The sequence below is a fragment of the Lontra canadensis genome, unplaced genomic scaffold, assembly GCF_010015895.1.
Source record: "Lontra canadensis isolate GAN:19392208 unplaced genomic scaffold, GSC_riverotter_1.0 scaffold36, whole genome shotgun sequence".
NCBI lineage: Eukaryota > Metazoa > Chordata > Mammalia > Carnivora > Mustelidae > Lontra > Lontra canadensis.
This window is the reverse complement of record NW_022631030.1, coordinates 560104-583742: the sequence shown is the minus strand read 5'-3', so window position 1 is coordinate 583742 and position 23639 is coordinate 560104.

The window sequence follows — 23639 nt, the reverse complement described above, 5'->3', positions numbered from 1 at the left end:
AGCCTTCTTCCCACCTGGCAAGACAGTGCCTGGACATGCTACCATCCAAAGGTATGCTCAGGAGTTAACTAGAAAAGGGGGAAACAATAAGGAATTGAGAGAAAAAAGAAGTGTCTTCCGGAATATGCAAACTTGAAAATCTAACCCCTTTCTCCAATCTGATACCAGCAGATATTTGAAGCGACTTAAAAGGTCACCTTGGACCCGTCTCCCAAATACCCCTTGGCTGTTCATCTCAGGGGTTCTGACATGTGATGTTGGGAAGTTCTCCCCAACACGCAACTCCAAGGTCCACTGTTGTTGAAATCTATTCTGATTTTGTTTAGCATTATTGCTGCTGTTGTTGGCAGGGTGTTTTTTTTATATGTTTAAACCAGCCAATTTTCCTTTTATCCTGAAGAAGACATGCACTCGCTGTGTGTGTGTGTGTGTGTGTGTGTGTGTGTGTGTGTGTGTGTGATATCCCCATTAAGGAAAGAAATGGAGACCCATTCTTCCTGCAAATGCTTCTATTGTGAAGCAAAGAATCCAAACATTTAATCCTTGACGCCTGGACCCCTCTTTATTATAGACCCTTATTTTGTGCACTTACCTTCTCTCAATGCACACAATTCCTTCTTGATGGAAACACTTGTATGTTTTCTCAGTGGACACTTTGGGGAATCGGGCCCTTCACACTGCTTTTTGGGTTGTTACACTGTCACATTTTACCACTTTGCAGAAAGAACATATTAAGCAAAATAGAGTTCTCAGGAGCAAGGATTGCTATTGTTAGAGAAACAATACTTGGGAAATAATTCCCCCCAATTTTGTCTTCATCTTTTCTCTGCTGTGCAAAGAGAGGAACAATTTATTAACAGGAGGCAGAAAACGTTACTAGTGTTTATGGGCACTGGAGGTTTATGGGGTCCACAATATAGGTAGTTTTAGTGGCTTAGAAGGCAAGAGACTTTGGGATCTGGAAAAAAAAAAATAATAAAGCAGAGTCCCCAGTGGGGAGGGTTGCTAAGGAAAAAGTCTCATTTGAATTTCACAAAGGTTTCAAAAATTGTGGTGGTGGTTTGGTCCTCTTTCTTCATCATACCCTCATGGTTTCAAAGACTGTCAGCCGATGGAGGGAGGAGGTTTGAGTAAGGGAAGGGGGCAGCTTCATGATGTGGGGCCCATTCGGCAGAATCCCACCCAGGACCCAGAAACCGAGCTGACCCACCACGCGTCTCGTGATGTTTTAGAGCAAACAGCTTAGAACCCACCAGCCTTCACCGCTGGTCTCGCTCTTTGCTTCCTTGGACAGTCTTGGCTTTAGACTTGGTGCCAGCCTCTGGTTTCCTGTTTTACCAGTTACCACTGTCCCCTGAGTCTGGATGGTGCTTCTCAGGGTTTCGGCCACTTTGGACCACCTGCAGCCTAACAAACTCTGAGCCTATGATCCTCTTCTCGGAAGTCGGTCACGTGACCACTTGGTCCAGGTCCTCCCAGCCCCAGGCTGGAGTATGACAATGGCTTAGTCAACACATGTAGGGGAAGTGACTTGAAGGGGCCCGACAGAAGTGACTTGCCTCTTAAGATGTAGAAAACCGTCAAGCTGAAAGGGAACTAGGCTTCAGGTATGAGTCTTAGTGTATAATACAGATTTCCTACCATGGCATAGCATTTTCTGAGATCTGCACTTGAACTGGCCTGGAGTCATCTTGTAAAGCAAAGCCAGCCCCACAGAAGGCTTTCTGATGCTAGCTTTGGTCAAACTGGAGATCCTGGTCAGGAAAAGGCAACACCTGGGGTCTGCCTAGAGCTTGCGCCTGCAGAGACAGCCCAGCCAAGCCAGCATGCGGGCACGAGCCTTCCCCAGCCCCATAGGAGGGGCCGGTGTGACTCTATTAATGAAGCAAAAGATATTGGAATCCAATTGTTGATGGATCATCACACACCGGGAAAACTCTCAGCTACATTGACTGGGCGAGCAGGGGGTATCGTTTTGAACTTCTGGAGTTAATGAACTATGGCCTGAAATTTACAACCTGGTCGCGAGTGTTATGGATTTAACTCCAGAGCATCACTCTGGGAGTAGGCACACGCCTCTGGCCTCCGTGGATGCCCCACCCCTCCGGCTTCGGCTTCTCTGCTCTCCCACTTCTCTGCAGCCCGTTCAAGTCAGCCCCAGAGTCCTGCTGCATTTCAGGTGCCCTCGGTGCTTGTGGGTGAGAGACACTTGCTGCTTAACCCTGTTGCAGCCATTGCTGTGCCGGGCACATAACGAAAACGCAGAAGCTGACGTCCTGCTTGGTTGTCATGAAAGAACTTAGAAAATCAGTTAATACCTGTGTAGAGTGAGTGGGAAGTGGGTAGTCTCTCGAGCCCTTATAGAGCACATCTTTTTTTTTTTTTTAAATGTGTTCTTGCATTCAGTCCACAAAGAGATTTTGAATTCTATGAAGAAAAGAAATGAGAATTTATGAAGGTTCCCCTCTAATCTTGCTTGGGAACAAGTTATATACACATATACCCAGCTTCCACTTATTCTTAAAAAAAAAAAAAAAGCAAAAAAACAAACAAAAACCTCTCATAATATAAAACTAGAAAACAGGGGAAGGGAGAGAGATTTTGGGGCATGTGAGGACAGCCCATACGGAGTGACCAATAAACGTATCACATATACATAAATAGCGAGTTGTAACAATGCTTCCCCTGAAACCAGCACTTCGCGTAAGGAGTCCTGGTGAAGACTGGCTTCTACTATGTGTGAAGTGAGAAGAGTTCTGTTTTGACAACTTTCCTTTTCTGTTTGCGCTCACTGCTTAACGTCAAGTGCAGTTAATAGTGGCTGCTGCTTTCTGCTTTGTCATTCCTCGTTGGCTCATCTTGGTCTTGGCTTTTTCCCTACCTCGGTACTAGATCTGCTCTCTCGGGGTCACCGTGCTCTTTCCCATGCCGAATCCATGGTCTGACCAGGGCCTCACTCTCTTCCATCTCTTGGTCGTATTCAACACCAGGGCTTGCCCCCAATTCCTGGAGTTTTCTTCTCCCTGGTTTTTGTGATAGCACCCTCTCTCGGGTCTTGTCTAGACTTGCTGGCCATTTCTTGGCCTTATGTATTGATTTTCCCACATCTCCCATAAATCTAGATGCAAACAAACAAACAACCAAAAAACCAAAACCAACCTAAAATCCAGAACTCAATTTTTCTTTGCATCCCACCTTTCCTGTTTCCTTACTTGTAAAGTTTCAGGTGCCCCTTCTCATCGAAGGACTGCCAGTTCCACATAGAACCTTTCTCCCAGGGTGTGGCTTCATTCGGCTGACAAACATTTATGGAGCACCAGGCCCTTCTTTTCTAGGGGTTGGTAATAAGGTGGTGAACAAAATATGCAACAGTTCCTTTCATGGGTGAACTTTCATTGTAGTGGGAGAGAGAGTTAGTGAATAAAGAGTAGCTAACCCTTATAGAATGCTTTCTTTATGCCGGGTGTTCTAGATATAGGGTAACTCATGCGATTGTTACAATAATTCCATCGTAACTTGCAGGAGAGGACACAGCTAGTGATGGGTGGTGCTGGGGCTCGGTCCACCTGATGTGACTTTGACCAGTAAGCTCAGTGGTGTCTCCATGTGGTAAGCTGCATGGTGTCTAGTGCTATTTAGAGCAACAAAGCAGGGGAGAAGGATTGGTGTGTGTAGGGGAGGTTGCAATTTTAGACAAATTGGTCAGGGAAAGATCTAGGAGAGGGTGGCATTTGAGACCTAAAGGAGGGTAAGGGATTGCTGTGAGGTGTCTGGAGAAGAGGAAGGTGGAAAGGACCCGAGGTGAGTGACATGGGAGGAGTGAGGGCCAGAGGGGACCTGTGGGAGAGGTCTGGTGTAGAGGTCATGGTGAAGACGTTGGTTCCGCATGAGTGCAACAAGGAGCTGAGTGTATGTGGTCAGGATCACTTACTGGAAGCAGACTGGGGGCAGGGAAGATAGAACTGGGCTGGAAGCTATTGCAGAAAACCAGGTGCGCTGAATGGGGTAGACTTCTGGGTCTGTTGTGCAGGAAGAGCACAAAGACTTCCTGTTGGATTAGCTGGCACCGGCAGTGGTGCGTGCGTGCGTGCGTGCGTGTGCGTGTGTGTGTGTGTGTGAATGGAAGTTAAAGATGGTTTTGAAATATTTTGGCCTGAGGAGCTGGAAGAGTGTAGTGGCCATCACCTGGGATGAGGAAGATTATTGAAAGAAAAGATTTGGGATGGTAATTTAGGGAGTTTGGTTTTGGACATTTTGAGATGTTTATCAACTGTAGAGGTGGACAGCATGTGGCTGGATATACATGCCTGGAGTTCAGGAAAGACTCCTAACCTAGGGCTTACATTATTTTCAACACAAATGCAAGTAAGTGTTCTTTCAATGCCTGAAAGAATATCCTGATTCTCTCTCCTCCCTTTTCTCACCTTCTTTGCATTTGGGTGCATATCATGCCTCCACCCATTTGGTCCTGACAACAACCCTGTGTTGTAGGGACTATTGTTATCCCCACTTTACAGATGAAACAGAGTCACACCAGACTCCAGACTATTAGCAGACCTTCGAAGAGGAAAGGGGATAACTTATGGTAGAATATGTTGCTAAAAATTCTAAAGCGATTAATAGAAGAAACAAAAATAACATATTTAAGAAATAAGAAAGGGGAGTGTAATTGGAGCAGAACATTTACATTGAGTATAACATAGCTTCTAAAGAAAAAACACTGCCTTGAGCTTCTTGGTAGCAGAAATAAAAAGGGAAGCAGCAGGAGCATCAGTTCATCAGGAGGGATGAATTTTTCTTAAGTACGTAGTTATTTAGTTTTTAAAATAACTTCTCCTGAGGGAGTGAAGTATATTCTTGGAGGGAATCTTGGAGGCAAAATAAGTTCGAGAAAAGAGTGAAATTGCTTGGTTTCTCTTGTTTTGTTCACCGTGTTAATTACTAGTTATTTATTAAGCAATTGTATAGGTGAGATTCTTTGCTGATGCTGTGAGAAGTGCACAGATGTGTCCCACGCAGTTTGGGTCTTCAAGTGACTTGTGGTCTGATGGAAGGATAAAGTGCCAGCACCCAAGATGACCACAAAGCCACAGCAACGCGTGACACACAAACGAAGACACGTCACTGTAGAAAGAATTTTATGCAATCGTAAAGCTAGGGTTCCAGGCACCACTACTTCACCTCTCTGCTGGTTTCTTCATTGAAAATACAGGGATGCTAGCAATAGAGATTGCTCTAAACTGTCGTGGGGATCAAATGGGTTAATAGCATCCATGTGAAGGGCCCAGTGCAGGGTAAGCGCTGCAAGTCTTTGCAGAGGTAGTCGCATCCCCAGGGAGGAGGACACAGACAGCTTGCATGGCAGAGAGCCCCGCATTGTGAGCTGTCCTGGGGAGTGTCCCAGTGGCCGTGAGATCTGAATGCAAGCCTGAGGTCCCTTGTGTGTGTGTGCAGACACGTTTCTGAGCTTCATGACGGGTGGATATCACCAAGGTGTCAACTTCTGTCCCAACACGACCATCACCCAACTTTTCCAGCTGTTTCTGCTGGTGGCAACTTCTGGAAGGTGATGAGGCATAGATGTGACTTTGTTTAAAGGCAGTTAAGGGAGACACCACATTTTTTTTTTTAATTTTATTTATCCATTTGACACAGAGAGAGTTTACAAGCAGGGGGAGCAGCAGGCAGAGGGAGAAGGCTCCCCACTGAACAGGGAGCCCGACGTGGGGCTCAATCCCAGGACCCTGGAATCATGATCTGAGCTGAAGGCAGATGCCCAATGGGATGAGCCACCTAGGGGCCCCAGGAAGACACCAGATTTTAGATCTGAATCATTTTGCAAGGACCTGAGGGCATGTGAAGTTAACCCAATGACAATAGAGAGAAGAGTTATTTACTCCTCCCAAACCAGCCCCCATCCCATCCTTTTCACACAGAGACTACAGGCTACAGAGAGATTCCCAGGGAGAGTAATCAGGCAGACAGCAGCAGCTGTCCAGAGTCCCCTAGTCCCAGGTCCTCCAGGGCCTACGATCTCAGGCCCTCACCAGAAGAGGGTCCCTGTCAGTCCATTGTGAAGGGCTTTGTCCTCACCTCACAGGACCAAGAGCCACAGTCATGTGTGACCAGTTACTTTGTTCAGACTCAGAGAGGACTGAGTCTGAACAAAGTAACAGAGATGAGGCGGAGAGAGCAATGGGTAGGAGGTAGGAATAAAGCAGGGAAGGGGTGAGGGGGTCAGGGTGCCGCTGGGAGGGCAGCTGGGCCTGCCATGGCGTTTTCTGGAGCCCTGAACATCGCTGAGAGCAATTTTTTCTTTGTCATAAAATGAACCTGGAAAACTGTACGAAGAGTGGCTGGCCATGGGGACGCCTCCAGGGTGCGGCTCCTTCTGAGCGGCCTGGCTCCTTCTCTCCCATGAGGCACACGGGCCTGTGGTGGTGGACATTGCCCTCAGGGATGCCCTGCCCAGCTTGGATCCTCTGGAGCCAGAATCTTGTCTACGGCTCATTGGAGACAGCTGCTCAGGCGGGTCTAGGAAATGGGGAACATACGGGTGGCAGCGACAGACGGAGGTGCTTTCCTGAACAGGGGACCTTCTGGAGCTGAGAGTTCCAGCTGCAGACACAATCAGGGGCCAATGTGGCCTTGTGAGTGGGTCCTGAGGGCATATCAGGCCTTCAAATCGTCAGGTTGCCCTAACCCTGGAGGAATCACATAAGGGAGCTGAGAAAAGTCCAGTGGGATTTTTCCACTCTTTTTTCCTGGAACAATTTCACCTTCCAGGGACTGGTTCTCCCTTCCCCTTCCTTGTTCCTCTTAGGTGGGCATTATACAGTTGGGGCTGGGAATGGAGACTATGATGAGGTCTAGCCCGACTGGTTTTGATTGAGGGCCTGCCCCTCCTGCCCACGTGTATAAAGCCTCACTTTAAGGCAAACAAAGCAGGCGGGATTGGAGCTGGGGGCTGGAACTCAGTGGGAAGACCTGGCCAGGGGATTCTGTGCTTTACATCAGCATTGACCGTCAGGATGGGGAGAGGAGGAAACCTATAAACCAAAGGTCCCTAGAAGAGACAAGTCTCAGAATCCATACAAACAAACAGCAACACGGAGCGCAGAGGTCGGGGTAAGAATCCTGGCACGGAATGGAGCCAAGAGTTGGGGGCTGGATGCGTCCCTCTGGGATGACAGCGAGGAAGGACACAGTGGGGGCCCATGGATGACTCGCTCCTGGCAGTGGGACCATGGCTGCGGGTTGGCTTAAAGGCCTGTTGGTAGGGCCGTTGGTCGACAGCAGCCAGATTAAAGCGTACACACGCCGCCTCGCACGGCCCACATCTGGCCCTGAAGAATCTGGGCTGTGAGAGCCCGGCCAGCTCCTGGCAGCCCCCGCCCTCCCTCCATCTGCACAGAGAGTCAATACCAGTTTTAATTTTATTCATGGGGCTTGTACTTGCTTCGTACTGCCTCTCCTCGGTGAATACTAATGGAACTCCAGATTGTTTTAAGTGAAGATCTGAGCGAGACACCTCCTTTCATCTTGTCAAGAGCTGTCATTTCCGACGGAGGTTTTTGGAGTTTCCTTTCTAACAGATTCAATGCGAGCTCCTCTCTACACAGAGCCGTATACGTATTGCTGGAACTGGGCAGCGGCAAAGCAGTCCTCGAGGAAAAGAAATCATCCTTGGCCTCCTGCCCCCAGCGCGGTCACGGTCAACAGAGAATTCTCCTGCAGGAGGACAGAAGGAAGGAGGAAGGAATCGGGCAGGGAGGCGGTTCAGAGAGCATCTCTTAGAAGGTGGTGGGAGCCGGGGTTCTCTTTCCTTTGCAAGGCTGTTTTGATCATTTTAAATGTCATTTCCATTATTTTCATAGCCATGAGGCCTTTAAGGTTTTGAAGAATGGATTCATGACCGTTTGAACTGCTTCTTTAATTCCCATCTTTTCCTTGTTCCATCCCTATTGTGCATACAAATGCTAGACATACACAGTTGCTATACAAAAAAAAAAATAATAATTTTTTTCTTTTCCTTTCTTTTCTTTTTTAAAAAAACCATGACACTGCCCTAGTCAAAAGTCTTCAGTGGCTCTGGTGGCTTCTCAGGTAAACTTCTTGGATGAACTCTCTAATGCCCTTTCTCTGCCGCCTCCCCCCGCCCGACAGCACTGCCATCCCACACATTGCTTCTGCCTGCCTTTACCTTGCCCAGCCACAGAAGCTGAAGGAATGTTTGGTCTGGCATGGTTCCTAGACCAATGAGAGACAGACCTGCAGCTCACAGATTTGCTCTACCACCCGTGAGCCCAATCTGGGTTCACCCTTTGCCCCAATCCAGACGGTCTGGCTTTTCACCAAACTAGCGCCATTCCACCCCAACCCCAACCAGAAATACCCAATTTCATTGCCCTCCAACCTGGGGCGGTTGGGTAGACCACAGCCTAAAGTAAATATAAAGTTCTCTGACTGACAGAGAGTGTCGAGTTCAAAACCCTCTAATTTTAAGGGAAGTGATGGAGTGTGGCATTACGAGCTAGGGACGAGTGGTTCAATCCTCGTGCTCAAACGTTGTCTTGGGCTGCTTATTTGACCCAATTCTCGTTTGTGATGATTAACCGAGATTCCAGACGTCAAGTATTAGCTTGGAGAGAGGTGCACTGTTCAGCAAATGTTAGCTGTTGTTACACTGTGTCTCCATGGGTGTTGACGGTGTCAGCCACACACGCAGTAGGCAAGACTTGGGACAGGCATAGATAGATGACTCATTGCAATCTGATAGCAAAAATCCAGCAAAGCCCACAAAACACCATGTTTTCTTTTCTGACCTCTCACCGCGCAGGAAATGTTGTTTTAGGGAACGGCCCTGCCTCTTAGGCGTCCTTCCGGACTGCCGGATGGCACTGATCTGTCCAAGCAGGAGACACATTCCCCTTGCTCACTGGTGATGGTGGGGAGGGAGGTGTGACATCTGCTGAGGCCCAGCTCTCCGGGGGCAAGCCAGCTGTCCCTGCAGCAGAGGCAATGTTCTGCTGTAATGGCCCACAGCATTACAGCTCCCAGAGGCCTCTGACAGGGGAGCCGGCCAGGGCTGAGTGAGCTGGGAACACTCAAGGGCAGGGCTGGGTGGCTCCTAGCCCAAGTGGCCCATCTGTGAGGCTGGCCAGAGGGCAGGAGGCAGGCTTCATGCACTCCGTTCCCAGGAAGGCACTATCTGGGCTTTAAGAAAAAACAAAAAACAAACCCCCAAACCCAACCAAAAAATCCCCCAAACCCACAGATGGATGCAAACTTAAATTCTGGGGGTAGGATGGGGGGGGGGGGGGGGGGGGGCACGTTTTCCCGGATGGCTCTGCTGTTATACTCAGCTGTGAGGGACCAGTTCTGGGTTCCATCAAAGAAACAGTGTGAGAACCAGTTGCTCTGCAGAAACCCCGTGCCTCTCTAGACCCCAGAAGTTCGTGCTTTTGTTCAGGGTTGAAAGCCCTCTTCCAGGCTCTGGTCTCTGGAGGACTCTGATGCTCTCCTTCCACCTTCACTGAACCTTCCTGCCCCTTCCCCTTCTCAACCTTCTAGTCCAAGTCATAGATCAGGGGCTGCTCCTGATTAACTGGCAATTTGATACTTCTTCAAATATGCATTCCTCCCCGCCCCCGCCACGTGTTGTATCTTTTTGTCTAATTTTTCAAATAATGCGAGAATGTGTCTTCATTAAAATAAAAATGATACAGAAGGTAAATGTAGCAGAACAGGAGAGTGGCCAGCCCTCATCCCCACACCCATACTCCCTCCTCCAGAGACAGCCCGATTACCGGAAGCCGGAAGTAACTACTGTCTCCATCTGTGTATTTCTGAATGTCTATACCCATGCATGTGGAGTTGTGGGTTTTGTTTGTATTTAATTTAGCTTTCATTTTCCCTGAAGTTTTGGATGCAAACAGTTTAGCAAATCAGTTGCTCCTCCAGGCTCATGACGAAAAACTGAAGTCCCTCCCTGTTGCCACCCCTCCGTTTCCCTCTTTCCGGAAATTATCCATCTCTCGTCCCTTAGCTGATTCTTTGGGTACTTACCCCCATATTGCTAACAACATTTCTTATATGACCACTTATCATTCTTTCTGTTTCAGGCGTAACCTAGTGACTCTCCGTATGGAAAATGAGGATTGGGTTGTCTTTCTCCCTCCCCCTCCCCCACCGCACCCTCTTAGTAATGTTGTGTTTACCATAGGATAACTGTTCTAAACCATGTGGTACACTGGGTCTACTTTTCCTTGCTGTTCTCTGGAGTTAATAATTGTCTTGTTTATTTTTCCCTGTTACTGTCAATAATTCAACCTCAAATAGTTTCTCAGTTACATAGATTTCCTCTAAGTCTGTTCAGCCATGTTTGTGAGTTAGTCCGTTTCACTTTCTTGAAATCTTTCTGGAACCTTCTGACCGGCTCCAGGCTGGACTGGTCGGTCTCAAGACATGTTGCACAGCCAGCACCTTGAACTTTTCCTTCCCCATCATCCTGGATATGCTCTTTCTCTCTTGCACAGGATCTCATATGATCCTGTGTGTGTAAACTCTGTGTCATTTTCTTATTTGCTTTATCCCTTGTTCTGAGGGTTCAAATGTCTCAGTCGCTTCTTAAAAGATGATACGTAGAATCAAGCCGTTGACCGACTGATTGACTGATTCATTCATTCATTCAATGTCATCGAACACTTATTAAGAATTTTAGGAAGAGGGGTGCCTGGGTGACTCGGTTAAGCACCTGGCTTCTTATTTCGGCTCAGGCCATGATCTCAGGGTCATGAGATCAAGCCCACTGCTTAAGATTCTCTCTTCCTCCCTCCACCCCTGCTCACATGATCTTTCTCTTAAAAAAAAAAAAAAGAATTCTAGAAAGAAAACATTTTTTTTAACAGGTTGGGCACTATTCTGGGTGTTTGAGACTCATCAATGAACAAAATCTAAGTTCCCTGCCTTTGATGAACTTGTATTCTGCCAGAGAACATCCAATGACAAAAATAAGCAAAATAAGTAAATTGCATGGGATTTTTAAAAGTGGGAAGTGCCAAGGAGAAAGAAGAAGAAAAAGGAGGAGATCAGACAGTCCTGCTCCTAACATCTGTGGAGCCCAAAGCAAGAGTTCAGGTGAGGACCATTTTAATTGGCAACACAATTGACTTCTGCTACCACTGGCCCTACATAGATATAAATTTAAAAGCAATATCAATCATTTCATATTGCAAAATATTCTTCAGCTGTCCCATGCAATTGCTGTGGGTATCTCTTGAATCTGTGAGTACCTTGGAATCACAAATTGGAATTCAGAGAAAAGTAAGAAAATGAAGGTACAGCACCACTAGAAAATGTTACTTTCTTATGTAAGAATCTATTGCATTCATGCTATCTGGGAGGAAGGATTTGACAAGCTAATTAATTTGTCTCTTATTTAAGTGTTTCTGCCGCTCAAATCCTCCCTACACTCCAGAGCAGTGTCCCTCTTTGATGTTGGTAGTGGCCCAATCCACAAACCTTCATGCATTCGGTTTCCTTTTATGCCAAGGACATAGGGAAAAAGGTGGAAGGGTGTGTTTTCCTGGAGCCTGGATGGTGTGAGCCATGGAAGTGGATGTTTACAGTTATGGATAGTGATCGGTCAGCTTGGAGGGCCAGATTCCAACTGTGTGTGCGTACAGGCATGCGTGTGCTTGTGATACACTGGGCCCTGTGAAACCTAGCCCAGGTCAGAGGCCCTCTTGCCTCAATCTCAGAGGGCTCCTGCGATTGGGAGTGCAAGGATAGTTAGAGAAAGTCAGGGTAGCCTTGTTGAGAAGCTTAAGGGAGGTGGGACAGTTAACCTTGATGTCATTTTTGGAAGAAGATTTCCTATAGAGGGAAAACTAGTATAAAGGTCTTAAAGCATATTTATAAGCATCTTTAGTGTAAATTTGCATTTAACTGATAGTTTGGGTGTAGAACTTAGGATGGGAATGTCTTTTAAAGAATTTTGAAGAAATCGCTTCAGTGCATCTACCTTCTGTTACGCCTGTTGGAGGACTGATGTCATTCTGATTCTTGACCCTTTGTGAATGCCTTATTTTTTCTCTAAGGAAGTTTGTGAGGTCTTTTTCTTTCTTTCTCACCATATTCTTGGTATGGATCTATTTCCATCTACTGTGATATATACTCAGTGAGCATTCATTTATTATTTATTCAGTAATTCCACAAATAGTTGAGTACTCACTCTGCACCGCACCGTATTCTATGTTCTGACAATGTAATAGAGCATAAAACAGAGACAACAGCCCTCGTTGAGCTTACATTCTAGGAAGAGCGAAAGACCATAAACAAAATAAAACAGGTAGTGTGTTAGATGATCACAACTGCTATGTAGAGACATAAAATGGGGAGGAGGGCCAAGGAATTCTGGCGGGTGGAGGCTTGGGATGGTTGTCGTTTTAGCTAAGTGGATCAAGCCCTGCTGCACCAAGGTGACCTTTAAGTTAAGTCCCAAAAGAGCTAAGGGAAGAAGCGGTGCTTAAGTGCCTGGAGGAAGAGCACGTCCGGCACAGATGTAGTTGCCATCGAGACAGACTGGGCTGTGATCTGTCTGGGCTCTCGTAGTGGGGCACCTCCTGTTTCATTGCCTTCATGTCTCTTCTATGGGCTGGCCATGTTACTGTTGGCTCTTCTAGCTCCCCCTGTGCTGGTTAAATGCCTGGCTGTCCGTTTAATGGGAGTCAAGGAGGGAAAGAGTGTTGGAGGTTAGCTCTTAGTAGTCTCATGGAAACTGTCAGGAAATCTCTCTGTTTTCCGTATGGTAGGTGCCTGTTGTATGTTTTCCAGGGAATAGCTTTCCAGTTTATGGGGAAAGGACAAACCCAGCGCTACTAAGGGCACAAAAGAGATTCTGCTTTTTGGACACACTTCCAGCCAGTCCTTCTCTTTCTAAGCACCCTTCACCTTTCTCTTCCCAAAATATACCACGTTGCCAATTTCTGAGTCTTTTCAAGGGTTCTGCAACGTAAATCACCCTTCTCCTTGGTCTTCCTCACACAGGCTTGGGATCCAGTGTTCTCCTGCTGCTGACCCCACTCCTGCCTGCCCATCTACTGTGCTGCTTTCACAATTTTGTTATTGTACTTTCCTCTCCAGTACTCTTTGTCCTCATGGGTTTATTCCAAATGCTAAGATACAATAAATCGGGAATCTGGAAGAGAGCAGAGCTAAATGTGTATGTTAAATCGTCTGCCTTGAACTGAAACCCAAATGATAGTCTTTAAAGTTTCTCAGTGTTTATTTGGTGGAGATGTGAAGACATTGAATTTTCTTTATTGAAATTGTATATTTTTTCTTAACGGTCAAAATAACATAACTTCCCCTTTTTTCCCCTTTTTTGCATCTTACAGTTTTATCATCATTCCTAACTAGCACAACTACTCATTTACAATGGAAGTAATTTACATGGTTAGAGTTACAAATCCTATTAACATATATTTGTTTCCCATTTTCATTCATTTACAAATCTGCAAACTGCTTCTATTTTTGTGTATCGTCTCAAGTGTTTATTTTGAAAAATATCAAACCTACAGAAAAATTGCAATATTAAACTTTGACATATCCTACACTTGAATTTATCAATTGTTAGCAGTTTGCCACATGTGTACGCTCACTCTCTCCCTCATCCAGGGGCTCTTGGGCTAGCTCTCTTTGCGTCTTTCACTACATGCACATATATTTTTATTTCTCGACCATTTGAAAATTGCAGACATCAGGACGTTTTTATCTCCAGCCTGTCAGTGTGATTCTTTCAAGAACGACTGTTTTCCTACACAACCATAGCACTGTTCTCATGCTGGAGAGATTTAATATTAATACGGTAATACTATTTAATGTATAGCCCATTTTCAGCTCATCCTAGTGGATCCCAACATTTCCTGTAAGGGTGTTTGTCCCCTCCTGCAATCCTAAATCCAATCAAGGATCAGATACCGCACTTGATGACCATTTACCTATAGTCTTTTTACATCTAAAACATCCCCAGAGCCTGGGTGTGTGTGTGTGTGTGTGTGTGTGTGTGTGTGTGTGTGTGTATTTTATGACATAACATTTCAAAGAATCCAGGCAAGCTTTTTGGTAGCACGTCTCATAATCTGGATTTGTATGGTTATGTGTTCACGATTAGGTTTGGATTCAATACATTTATCTCTATATATTTAGCAAGGATAACACAGTCAGTGCTGTGTACTTCTCATGCATCCCATAAGGAGGCGGATTGTTCCATTACTGGTGATGCTAAATTTAGTCGCTTGGATAAGATGGTGTATTCCAGATCTCTCTATTTTAATAGCTCATTATCTCGATACTTAAGAAGTAAACTATAAATACTAGCAGAAGTAATAGATGTAAATACACTGTTCCCTGACAAACTCTAACCCAACAGTTTTAGCATCCACTTACGATTCTTGCCTGAAGCAATTATATCGATGACGGCAAAATAGTGATTTTTCTAATTCTCATTCTTTAGCCTTTATTAGATGGCATTCTCCCATAAAAAACCTTCTCCTTCCACTCTCTTGCCTCTTCTCTGGCTCACTAAGTATCACTATATATGGATTTTTAAATTCAATGTATTATAGCCCATTACCTTCACTAGTAATTTTGAGGCTCAAATTATCTGACATTTTTCTAATCAGAGCCCTTTCAAGCCAGTTCCTATGTCCTTTGGAGGTGCCCTCCTTAGTCTTCGAGTGTCCCTTGCTTCCTAGCACAGAAAATATTCTCAGCTTCCTTTGTAGTTTCTCTGCCTCGCATCTAGAATCAGTCATTTCTTTAAGGAGCCCTCGTTACTTTTAGTGAGGACTTACATTTAGAAACCAAATACTGGGCATTAAGTTTCATTATATGCCCCCTTTTTGTGTATGAAAAGAGAAGTAGAATAGTTTGCATGTGTTTGTATGCATTTGCTTATTTTGCAGAAAGAAACTCAATAAAGATAAATCAGAAACAAATGGAAATGGTCACTTCTGGGAAGTAGGTGGTAATGACGTGGAGAAGCAGGCATGGAGACACAGCTTTTCCGAGGATATCATTTCATATGCCGGGTGTCCTTTTCCCTTCAGTGGACAGAGTTAGGAAACATCAAAAAACTGTGAGTTTATATCGATGCCTCCGATTCAAATCCAACACCGCCCACCTTCGCTCATTCCGCACTGACCATCCCTTCTCCACAGTGAGAACCCCGTTCCCCCAAACCTCACTATATGCATTTGTTACACAAGTACTAGATGCGATGAAGAGTTTCAGAACCACTACACCAACACCACCTCTCCAACAAACGTGTGGAATAAAGTTGAAGATATTTTGCTTTTTCAAAAGATCTCGGAATATGGGCCATAGTATGTATGTAACCAGAACCCTGTGTTCAAAAGCCTTTTTAAAAATTCTCTTTCTTTGTGTGGTCATGTGCCTGCTGCACAGTGCACTAGTTGATCCAAACTTTTATAGCTAGGCATTTAGGTTACTTCCAATATTTTGCTAGGTTCATTTATCTCTGTTTGCATTCTCTTTGAAGATTTGCTTTTTCATCCTTTATAGATGTAATTTTACTTTTGAATATGCAGAAGGGTTACATGGGTCAATAGTCAAAACCATGTAAAGGTTATATTTGGAGAAGTTTCTCTCTCATCCCCATCTTTTCCTCCCTATACTCACCCAGTAAGGCAATGATTTTTCTGTTTTTAATTCATCTTTCCTGAGTTTCTTCTTCAAAAATATGCTTTTCCCTTTTCTTTTTTTTTTACAAAAATAGTATTCTAATGTATCTATATCTATGAATAATATATTTATACATAATATATAAAATAAGTAAAAATATATGATTTTGCACTTTTTTTAAAAAGTCAATTTTTTTAATTAAAAATTTAACAGTTTATCCTGGAAATCACTCCATATTGGTTAACAGAGATCTTCCAATTTCTTTCTTACTGCTATACAGTGTTACACTGTCAGAGGATAAATCGTCGCTTACTTCGCCTGCCTTTTATGGACAGGCATGGAGGTTCTTTTCATATTTTGTTAGTACAAATAGGGTTTCCACGAGTGGCTGTGTGCATACGTGGAGGTGTATCTTCTGTTCCTTTCGCTCTTTCTTCTCATCTTGCATATATTTTATCTGTTGTACGGGTCCCACACTTCTTGAATATTCTATTTTATTTATTTATTTTAAAATCCCTTGTCTTTCAATTTGGGAAGTTTCTGGTGAAATGGATTCAAGTTCACGGACTCTTTCTCTCAGCCGCATCCAGTCTACTGATGAGCCCATCAAGGCCATTCTTCATTTCTGTATGTTCTTGGTTTCTAGCATTTTCTTTTGGTTCTTTTTTAGTGTTTGTGTCTCTCTTACACTGCCAATTTGTTTTTGCATTGGTTCCCTTTTTCACTTTGAGCTCTTAGCTTATTAATCATTGTTATTTCATATTCCAGGCTTGATAATTCTGAAATCTGTCCTATTTCAGTCTGGTTCTGATGCTTGCTCTCTCTCTTCAGACTGTGTGTTTTGCCTTTTAGTGTGTTTTGTCATTTTTGTTGAACACTGGATATGCTGTATTGAGTAAAAGTAACTGAGACGGACCATTAATGTGAGGTTTTATGTTTATCTGGCTAGGAGTTAGGCTGTGTTTACTGTTTGCAATAACTATTTATATAGGTGTTGGACCCTAAAATTGCCTTATTTTTATGTCCTCTGCTGTCTTTGGATTTCCTTAGAACTTCTTTTTAAATAAGGTGTGAAACTTTCAGTTCCTTCCATTGCATTTCCCTGATATGATACTGCAGCCCTCTTGATGTGGTGATGATGTAGGGGTGGGAGGCATTCTGTAGTCCTGTGATCAGGTCTCAGTCTTCTGCGAGGCTATGCCTAAGGCTGGGAGCTACACAAGTGCTCTTAGCTTCTCCCCACCCTAACAACCTTGAGGTGAGACCAGAAGACCATAGGAGCCTGGAGTTGGGTACTTCCTTTCTTCCATGTCCATGAGGCTCTGGAAAAATACTTTTCTTTCATAGCAGGCCTTTGTTAAGGAAAAGAGAAAGCTTTGGGTATGTTTCAAAATAGTTAATTGTCCCCTCCCTCTTCTGGAAATACAGGAGGATTTTTTTCTTAAAGTGTTTTAACCTCAGAAACTATGAGGATCCTAGGAGGTAAAAGTCATGAAAATGAAGGCCCCCTTATGGATGGTCCCCAAGATATTTTTCTTGGCTAATACACATTCAGTCCTTAGTAATTCGTCAGTGACCTCCATTTCCCTCTTGATTTCCTACCAGTTGGTGGCTCCAGCGGTGTTTTCTGCTCTCAGTAGGCTGTGGTCCTCCATATTTTCCTATTCAATTCTTAGGGCAGTGGTTTCTCTTTGACCTCAATTCTCTGATGGACCTAAGAACAGCTGTTGATTTTCAGTTGGCTCAGCTTTTTTTTTTTTTTTTCCTTGTTGTAAAGATGAAAAGTGATGACTTCCAAGCTTTTTACAAGTTGTACTGGGAACCAGAAGTTCATATAAATTCTGGAGAGGTGTCTTTTTTCCCCCCAGTTTTATTGAGCTCCAATTGATACGTAACATTATATTAGTTCACAGTGTGCAACATAATGATTTGATACATGCATATATTGCAAAATGATGGCCATAATAAATTTAGTTAATATCCACCACCACACATGGTATAGCTTAAGGTATGTCTTTTTTTTTTTTTTTTTTTTTTTTAAGATTTACTTATTCTTAGAGAGATCATGAGCAGGGGGAGGGGCAGAGGGAGAAGGAGAGAATTCTTACCCTGAGTCCATGCTGGGCACAGAGCCTGATGTGGGACTTGATCCCAGGACCCTGAGATCATGACCTCAGCTGAAATCAAGAGTCAGGTGCTTAACCCCCTGAGCCACCCAGGCACCCTTTAAGGTATGTTTAAGGGTAAAATCCTAGAAGTGGTTATGATAGATTCAAAGGGTTAAGATATCTGCAATTTTGCCTGATGTTCCCAGATCTCCCTCCCCTGGGTGATATTATTTTGTGCTTCCACAAGCAATATGTGAGATTATTGGTTTTCCAACAACCTTGCTAACGGAATGTTGTCAAGCTTTTGAATTCTTGGCAATCCAATGGTGAGGAATGGTGTCTCGATACAGTTTTATTTTACGTTTCTCTTATTATGAGTGAGCATTTTGTCATGTTTAAAGGACATTTATATATTGTGTGGGCTGTCTTTTCATGACTTTTGCTCCATCTCCCGCTGTTCAAAAAACAGAGTTTTGGTGTTTTTCCATCAAAATTAAATACTTCATGTATTAGGGAGATTAGTCCTCTATACACGATGTATTATGCAATTGTTTCTACTAGTTTGTGATTTGTTGCTTTTTAAAAAGATTTTGATGCAAAATTTACTTTTGAACCTCCTATGGATGGAGTGATATGGTATGTACTCTTTTCTGTCTGGCCTTTTGGCTCCAAATTTATTCTCAGAGATGACTGCTTTAGCTATGCATTGTGACTGTAATATATTCCTTCTTTATGCATATACTGCCCTTTATTTAGGCATTCTACAGTTGATAAATGTTTGTGTTGCTTCCAGTTTCGGTCGATTGTGAGTAAAGCTGCGATGAATATGCTTGTTCATGTCAGTACGCGCACACGTGCATACGTTTCTGCTGGATACATCCGCATTAGGAGCCCAATTGCTAGGTCATGGTCTGCGCAAATATTCAAGCTCAGTCGACATCGCTTACATCGTTTTTCAAAGTAGTTGTACCAATTTACACACCCACCTTCAGTGTACGTGATTTTAATTTACTCCCCAGTCTCTCCAACATTCTGTCCTGTTCATTTTTAAATTGTACTCATTCCGAAGCATTTATGTAGACGGCTCATTGCTGCTGAGCTCTCTTCATATGCATATTAGTCATTTGGATATCTTTTTTACAAAGTGTCTGTTAAATCTTTTGCCTGTTTAAAAAAAAAAAATGGGTTGCCTGTCCCTTTTCTTCTTGATTTAATGTTTTCCTTTGTGATATTTTTCTTTGTTCTTTGGTTTTTAATTCGTTGGGTATTTAGGAAGTTTTATTTGTTCTAGATGTACCTTTATACTAATAACTTTTAATGTCTGCAGTCCTCTTTCTCCTTACATGGGCAACTTCTGTCGAGTTTTAAGACTTAAGTGATATCCTCTGCCTCCTACTTTACTGTCTTTGTGTCAATCAGTGAGTTTGTTTTGTTTCTCCAGTTTTCTTCTTCTCTACCCATCTTATTTGTCTTATTTCCACTTTGTCAGGACCTTTGGGCATTCACCTACTATTCTTCTACTCTTGTCTTCACTCTCGTTTTAACCTTCAGTCTCCACTTAATATGTTCCATTTCACCATCAGTCCTTACCCGAGAGTCTTCAGTCATCTGTGTGTTGGATGAAGGTTGTCCTTGACCGCATTTCACACGAGGCTGAGGAGTACAATATTCTTGTTTTGTGAGGGTTAACATAGTTTTTCTCATGCTATGAATTGCATGCATCTCAGACTTGATTGCTATCAGTCAATTTTCCCAGATACATGTTCTTAGATATTATCCGTCTCCATTTTTTCTTTCCTGTTCTTCTGGTGGTCTATTTACAGATGTTTGACTGTTGACATCGCTCCACTGAACTTGAGTGCCCTCTCCCTCCTACTCCCCCAACTTTTTTAAGTTTTAATTTTTTTGATACTCCTATTTCCGTTCAGAGAGTTTCTTTTTACTTGTTCGAATTCACCAATCCTTTCCTTGCTTGTGTTCATTCTGCCATCAAGCTCATCTAATGAGTTAATTTTTGTATTATATTTTGATTTCTAGCATTTTTATTTCATTCTATCTTATAGTTTTCATGTTTTTTATTTTATTTTTATTTTTTTATTTTTTAAAAGATTTTATTTATTTATTTGACAGACAGAGATCACAAGTAGGCAGAGAGGTAGGCAGAGAGAGGGGGGGAAGCAGGATCCCTGCTGAGCAGAGAGCCTGATGTGGGGCTCGACCCCAGGACCCTGGGAGGCTTTAACCCACTGAGCCACCCAGGTGACCCAGTTTTCATGTTTCTACTGAAATCTTGAATCTCTTCATCTATCTTATCTGTCTTATAAGCTAGATTTGTTAACATTTTTATCAGCGTTATTTTAAATTCCCTCTCTGTCCTTTGAGTCGTCTCTTTGTCTGCTTCTGTGACTACTATTTACTCTCTTGACCGTGGATGTCATTTTCATTCTTTCTTTTTTATTTTTGTGAGTGTTTAAAAAATTTTTTTCTGGACATTTTGTATAAAAGGAAAGTAGGGACTGACAGAAATAATAGTCTGTCTTCAGGGAGGGGCACGTGCTTTCTTATGCTAGACCACTAGATCTACAGTTGAGCTGGGACTGGTCTTTGTTGTGATTTTAGATTGGTTCAATTTGTCACTGACTTCAGATATTTTAAGGATGAAATCAGGACATTTCCATCACTTTTGCCTGAGCTCTGAGAACTAATATAAACTTTCTGAACTGTGCAAGATCTCTCCTTGATTTACAATCCAACTTCTTGTCTTCTGGGTGTCCTAGTTCTCTTTGCTCATGAGTCTAGCTTCCTTCTTTCCAAACTGGGGATATCTTTTTTGGTCCTATTGCTTCACCCTTGGATCTCCTTACTGTAGCAGCCCTACCCTTTGTGAAGTCCTGGGATAGATACAGGGATTTCTTTCAGGCTTGCTGCCTCTTGCTGTGTCTTTGGGTGGTAGTTAAAAGCCTTGTGTGCCTTGCGGTCCTTCATGGCTTTTCTTCTCCATCCCAGTCTCCCCTCAGGTTATAGTCTGGAGTACCTAAGATCCTGGTTCTTTTAGCTCTTCTTGCCTTCAGCCTGAGAGTTTAAGGTGCTTTTGTTGGATTTCTCTTTGCTACCCTGTTGTATTTCACCCTTATGATTTCAAATGGCATATCTCTTACGTCGGTCCTACTATCTTACACTGGTCCTACTGTCTCATAGTGGGTCTCTCTCAGCTTTCCTTTGCCCCCTTCCTTTTGGCAGACATCCTAAGAGCTTTGTGAAGATCCATGGGATTGGGTGGGGTGGTGCTTGCTCTGTGGCTCTTCAGGATTCCAAAATATTATGCCAGTCCACACGTGGCCATAACAAGTTCTCTTTCTCTCTCTCTCTCCTTTTTTTTTTTTAAGATTATTTATTTATTTAAGAGAGAGAATGTGTGTGTGTGTGTGTGTGTGTGAGAGAGAGAGAGAGAGAGAGAGAGAGTGAGTGAGTGTGGGGAGGGGCAGAGGGAGAGAATCCTCAAGCCGACTCCCCACTGAGATCAGAGCCTGAGGTAGGACTCAGTTTCACGACCCATGAGATCATGACCTGAGCCGAAAACAAGAGTCAGATGCTCAACCAACTACATCACCCAGGCACCCTGATAACAAGTTCTTTTAATTTTCCTTCAGAGTTCTCCTTACTTGACCATGGTGGACTTTTTTCTCCTCCTGCAGGTTCACCAGGGATGTGAATGGCAGTGAGTCTTTTCTTTCCTATAAAGAACTCCTAATTTAATTTTCTGGAGTTTATTTCACTTGGGTTTCTCTGTGTTTTCTTTCTCTGATCAATCTTTTTAATTTCTTTTTCTTTTAAGATTTTATTTATTTATTTGACAGACAGAGATCACAAGTAGGCAGAGAGGCAGGCAGAGAGAGAGGAGGAAGCAGGCTCCCCACTGAGCAGAGAGCCCGATGCGGGGCTCGATCCCAGGACCCTGAGACCATGACCCGAGCCGATGGCAGAGGCTTTAACCCACTGAGCCACCCAGGCGCCCCTCAATCTTTTTAATTTCTGATTTTGTATGTTATCTGGACTGTTTTGGTGATTAGGATGAGAATGAGCTTCTGCAAAATTCTATATCCAAAGTAAAAGTGTAATCCAGATTTTCTGTATTTTTTGGTCTCTAGTTTAAAACAAATTTGTTTCAAACAAATTGTTTTCAAATATTTAAGCCAAGAAAGTTTTTAGGAGACATTAAAGTGTTTTAAATTCAGATAAAACAGAGCTTCCAGAATGTAGAGTGCACACATCTATTTTTATCTGTTTTTAAAATGATCTAAAATCAAATGTTAAATGATTTTAAAGGAATAAAACAACGAATCAACCATCCCCCCAAGACACAAAATAATAAAATGGAGTTGGAGGTATTCCACGAACTAGAGAAAGATCTTGATAAATTTCTGGAAGATGGAAAGCCAGAGAAAAAGTCAGGACTGAGAAGCAGTAGAAGGCGGAAGATGACGCTGAGAAAAGCCACCCAAATGACTAGAGTTGGGAAGGGAGTGTGTCTGCCATTTAGTGCTCTTAGGACTGAGATGAGGCAAGCAGCAGGAATTATAGCGGAAGCAGTTATGGTGAATACAGGGAATAGTTTCTACCCTTACCTCATCATTCCCCTGCCTTTACCTTGCCCAAAGGGAAACCTATAGCAGGTACTTTGTCTCAGGCCAAGAAAAAAATAACAGGGTTCTTTCCAGAAGAACTGGAAAGAACTCAAGCAAGTAGTGTAGGTTTTGGTGCAAAGCCATCCACACGTGTTAGTTAAGGTCTCAAAGATAAGGTTCAGTCACTATCTTTAGGATGAAGGCCACCAGCCCAATATGCCCAGCCCAGATGTCTATAAGCAGTCTTCCTACTGCCACATCTTAAATATGAATGGGAAACCAAGCGTTCTGGTGCTCTATTCCTGCCTGACAAGCCACTGCAAATTTCAGTGTCTTAAAATAATAGTTTATTATTATCTCTCATGGTTCTTTAGGTTGTCTGGGTCCAATTAGGTTCTCATTCGGAGTCTCTCATATAGTTATAGCCAGGTGGCAATGGGGGCTGGAGTCATCTGAAGCTTCTCCATTGGGCTGGATGCCCAAGACGGTGTTCATACTCACATGCTTGGTACTCTGCTTCTCCTTGGCCTTGCTCTCCCCCTCTGGTGTGTCATGGCATGGCAGTCTCAACACAATCATGGTTATTATATGAAAGCTCGTTTCTAAGAGAGGAAAGTAGAAAGTGCTGAGTCAGTAAAGGGTATACCCAGAACTGTCACCGTGCCCTTCTGCCTTATTCTTTTGGTCAAAACAATCAGGTTTTCCCAGATTCAAGGAGGTGAACATATAGACTCCATCTCTTGATGAAGCACGTATTATATTGTAGAAAACATGAGGAATAGAAGATATTATTGCAGTCATCTTGTTGGGAAAATATAATCTACCACATTAATTATTACAAATGCTTCCAAAAAAATCTTAAACAAGACTGACAAAAATAAGTTGACAATTAAAGATCGTGGAGGGAAAAATAAAAGATTATTCAAAAAGTAGAAAAGTCTGTAAAAAAAAAAATAAAAGCCTCACAACTTATTAGTCTCTCTCAAAGAAATTCAAGATGATATGACCTCCATAAAACAAAGGAATTGGGTGCTATGAGAAAAGGATGATAAGAAAATAGGAAAGAACTTTTGAAATTCAAAAAATGAGTAGCTGAAATGGAAGAAGAAGGAGGGGGAGGGGGAGAGAGAGGAAGTAGTAGTAGTAGCAGTAGTAGTAGTAGTAGTAGAAGGAGGAGGAGAGAGAGGGGGAGGAGGAG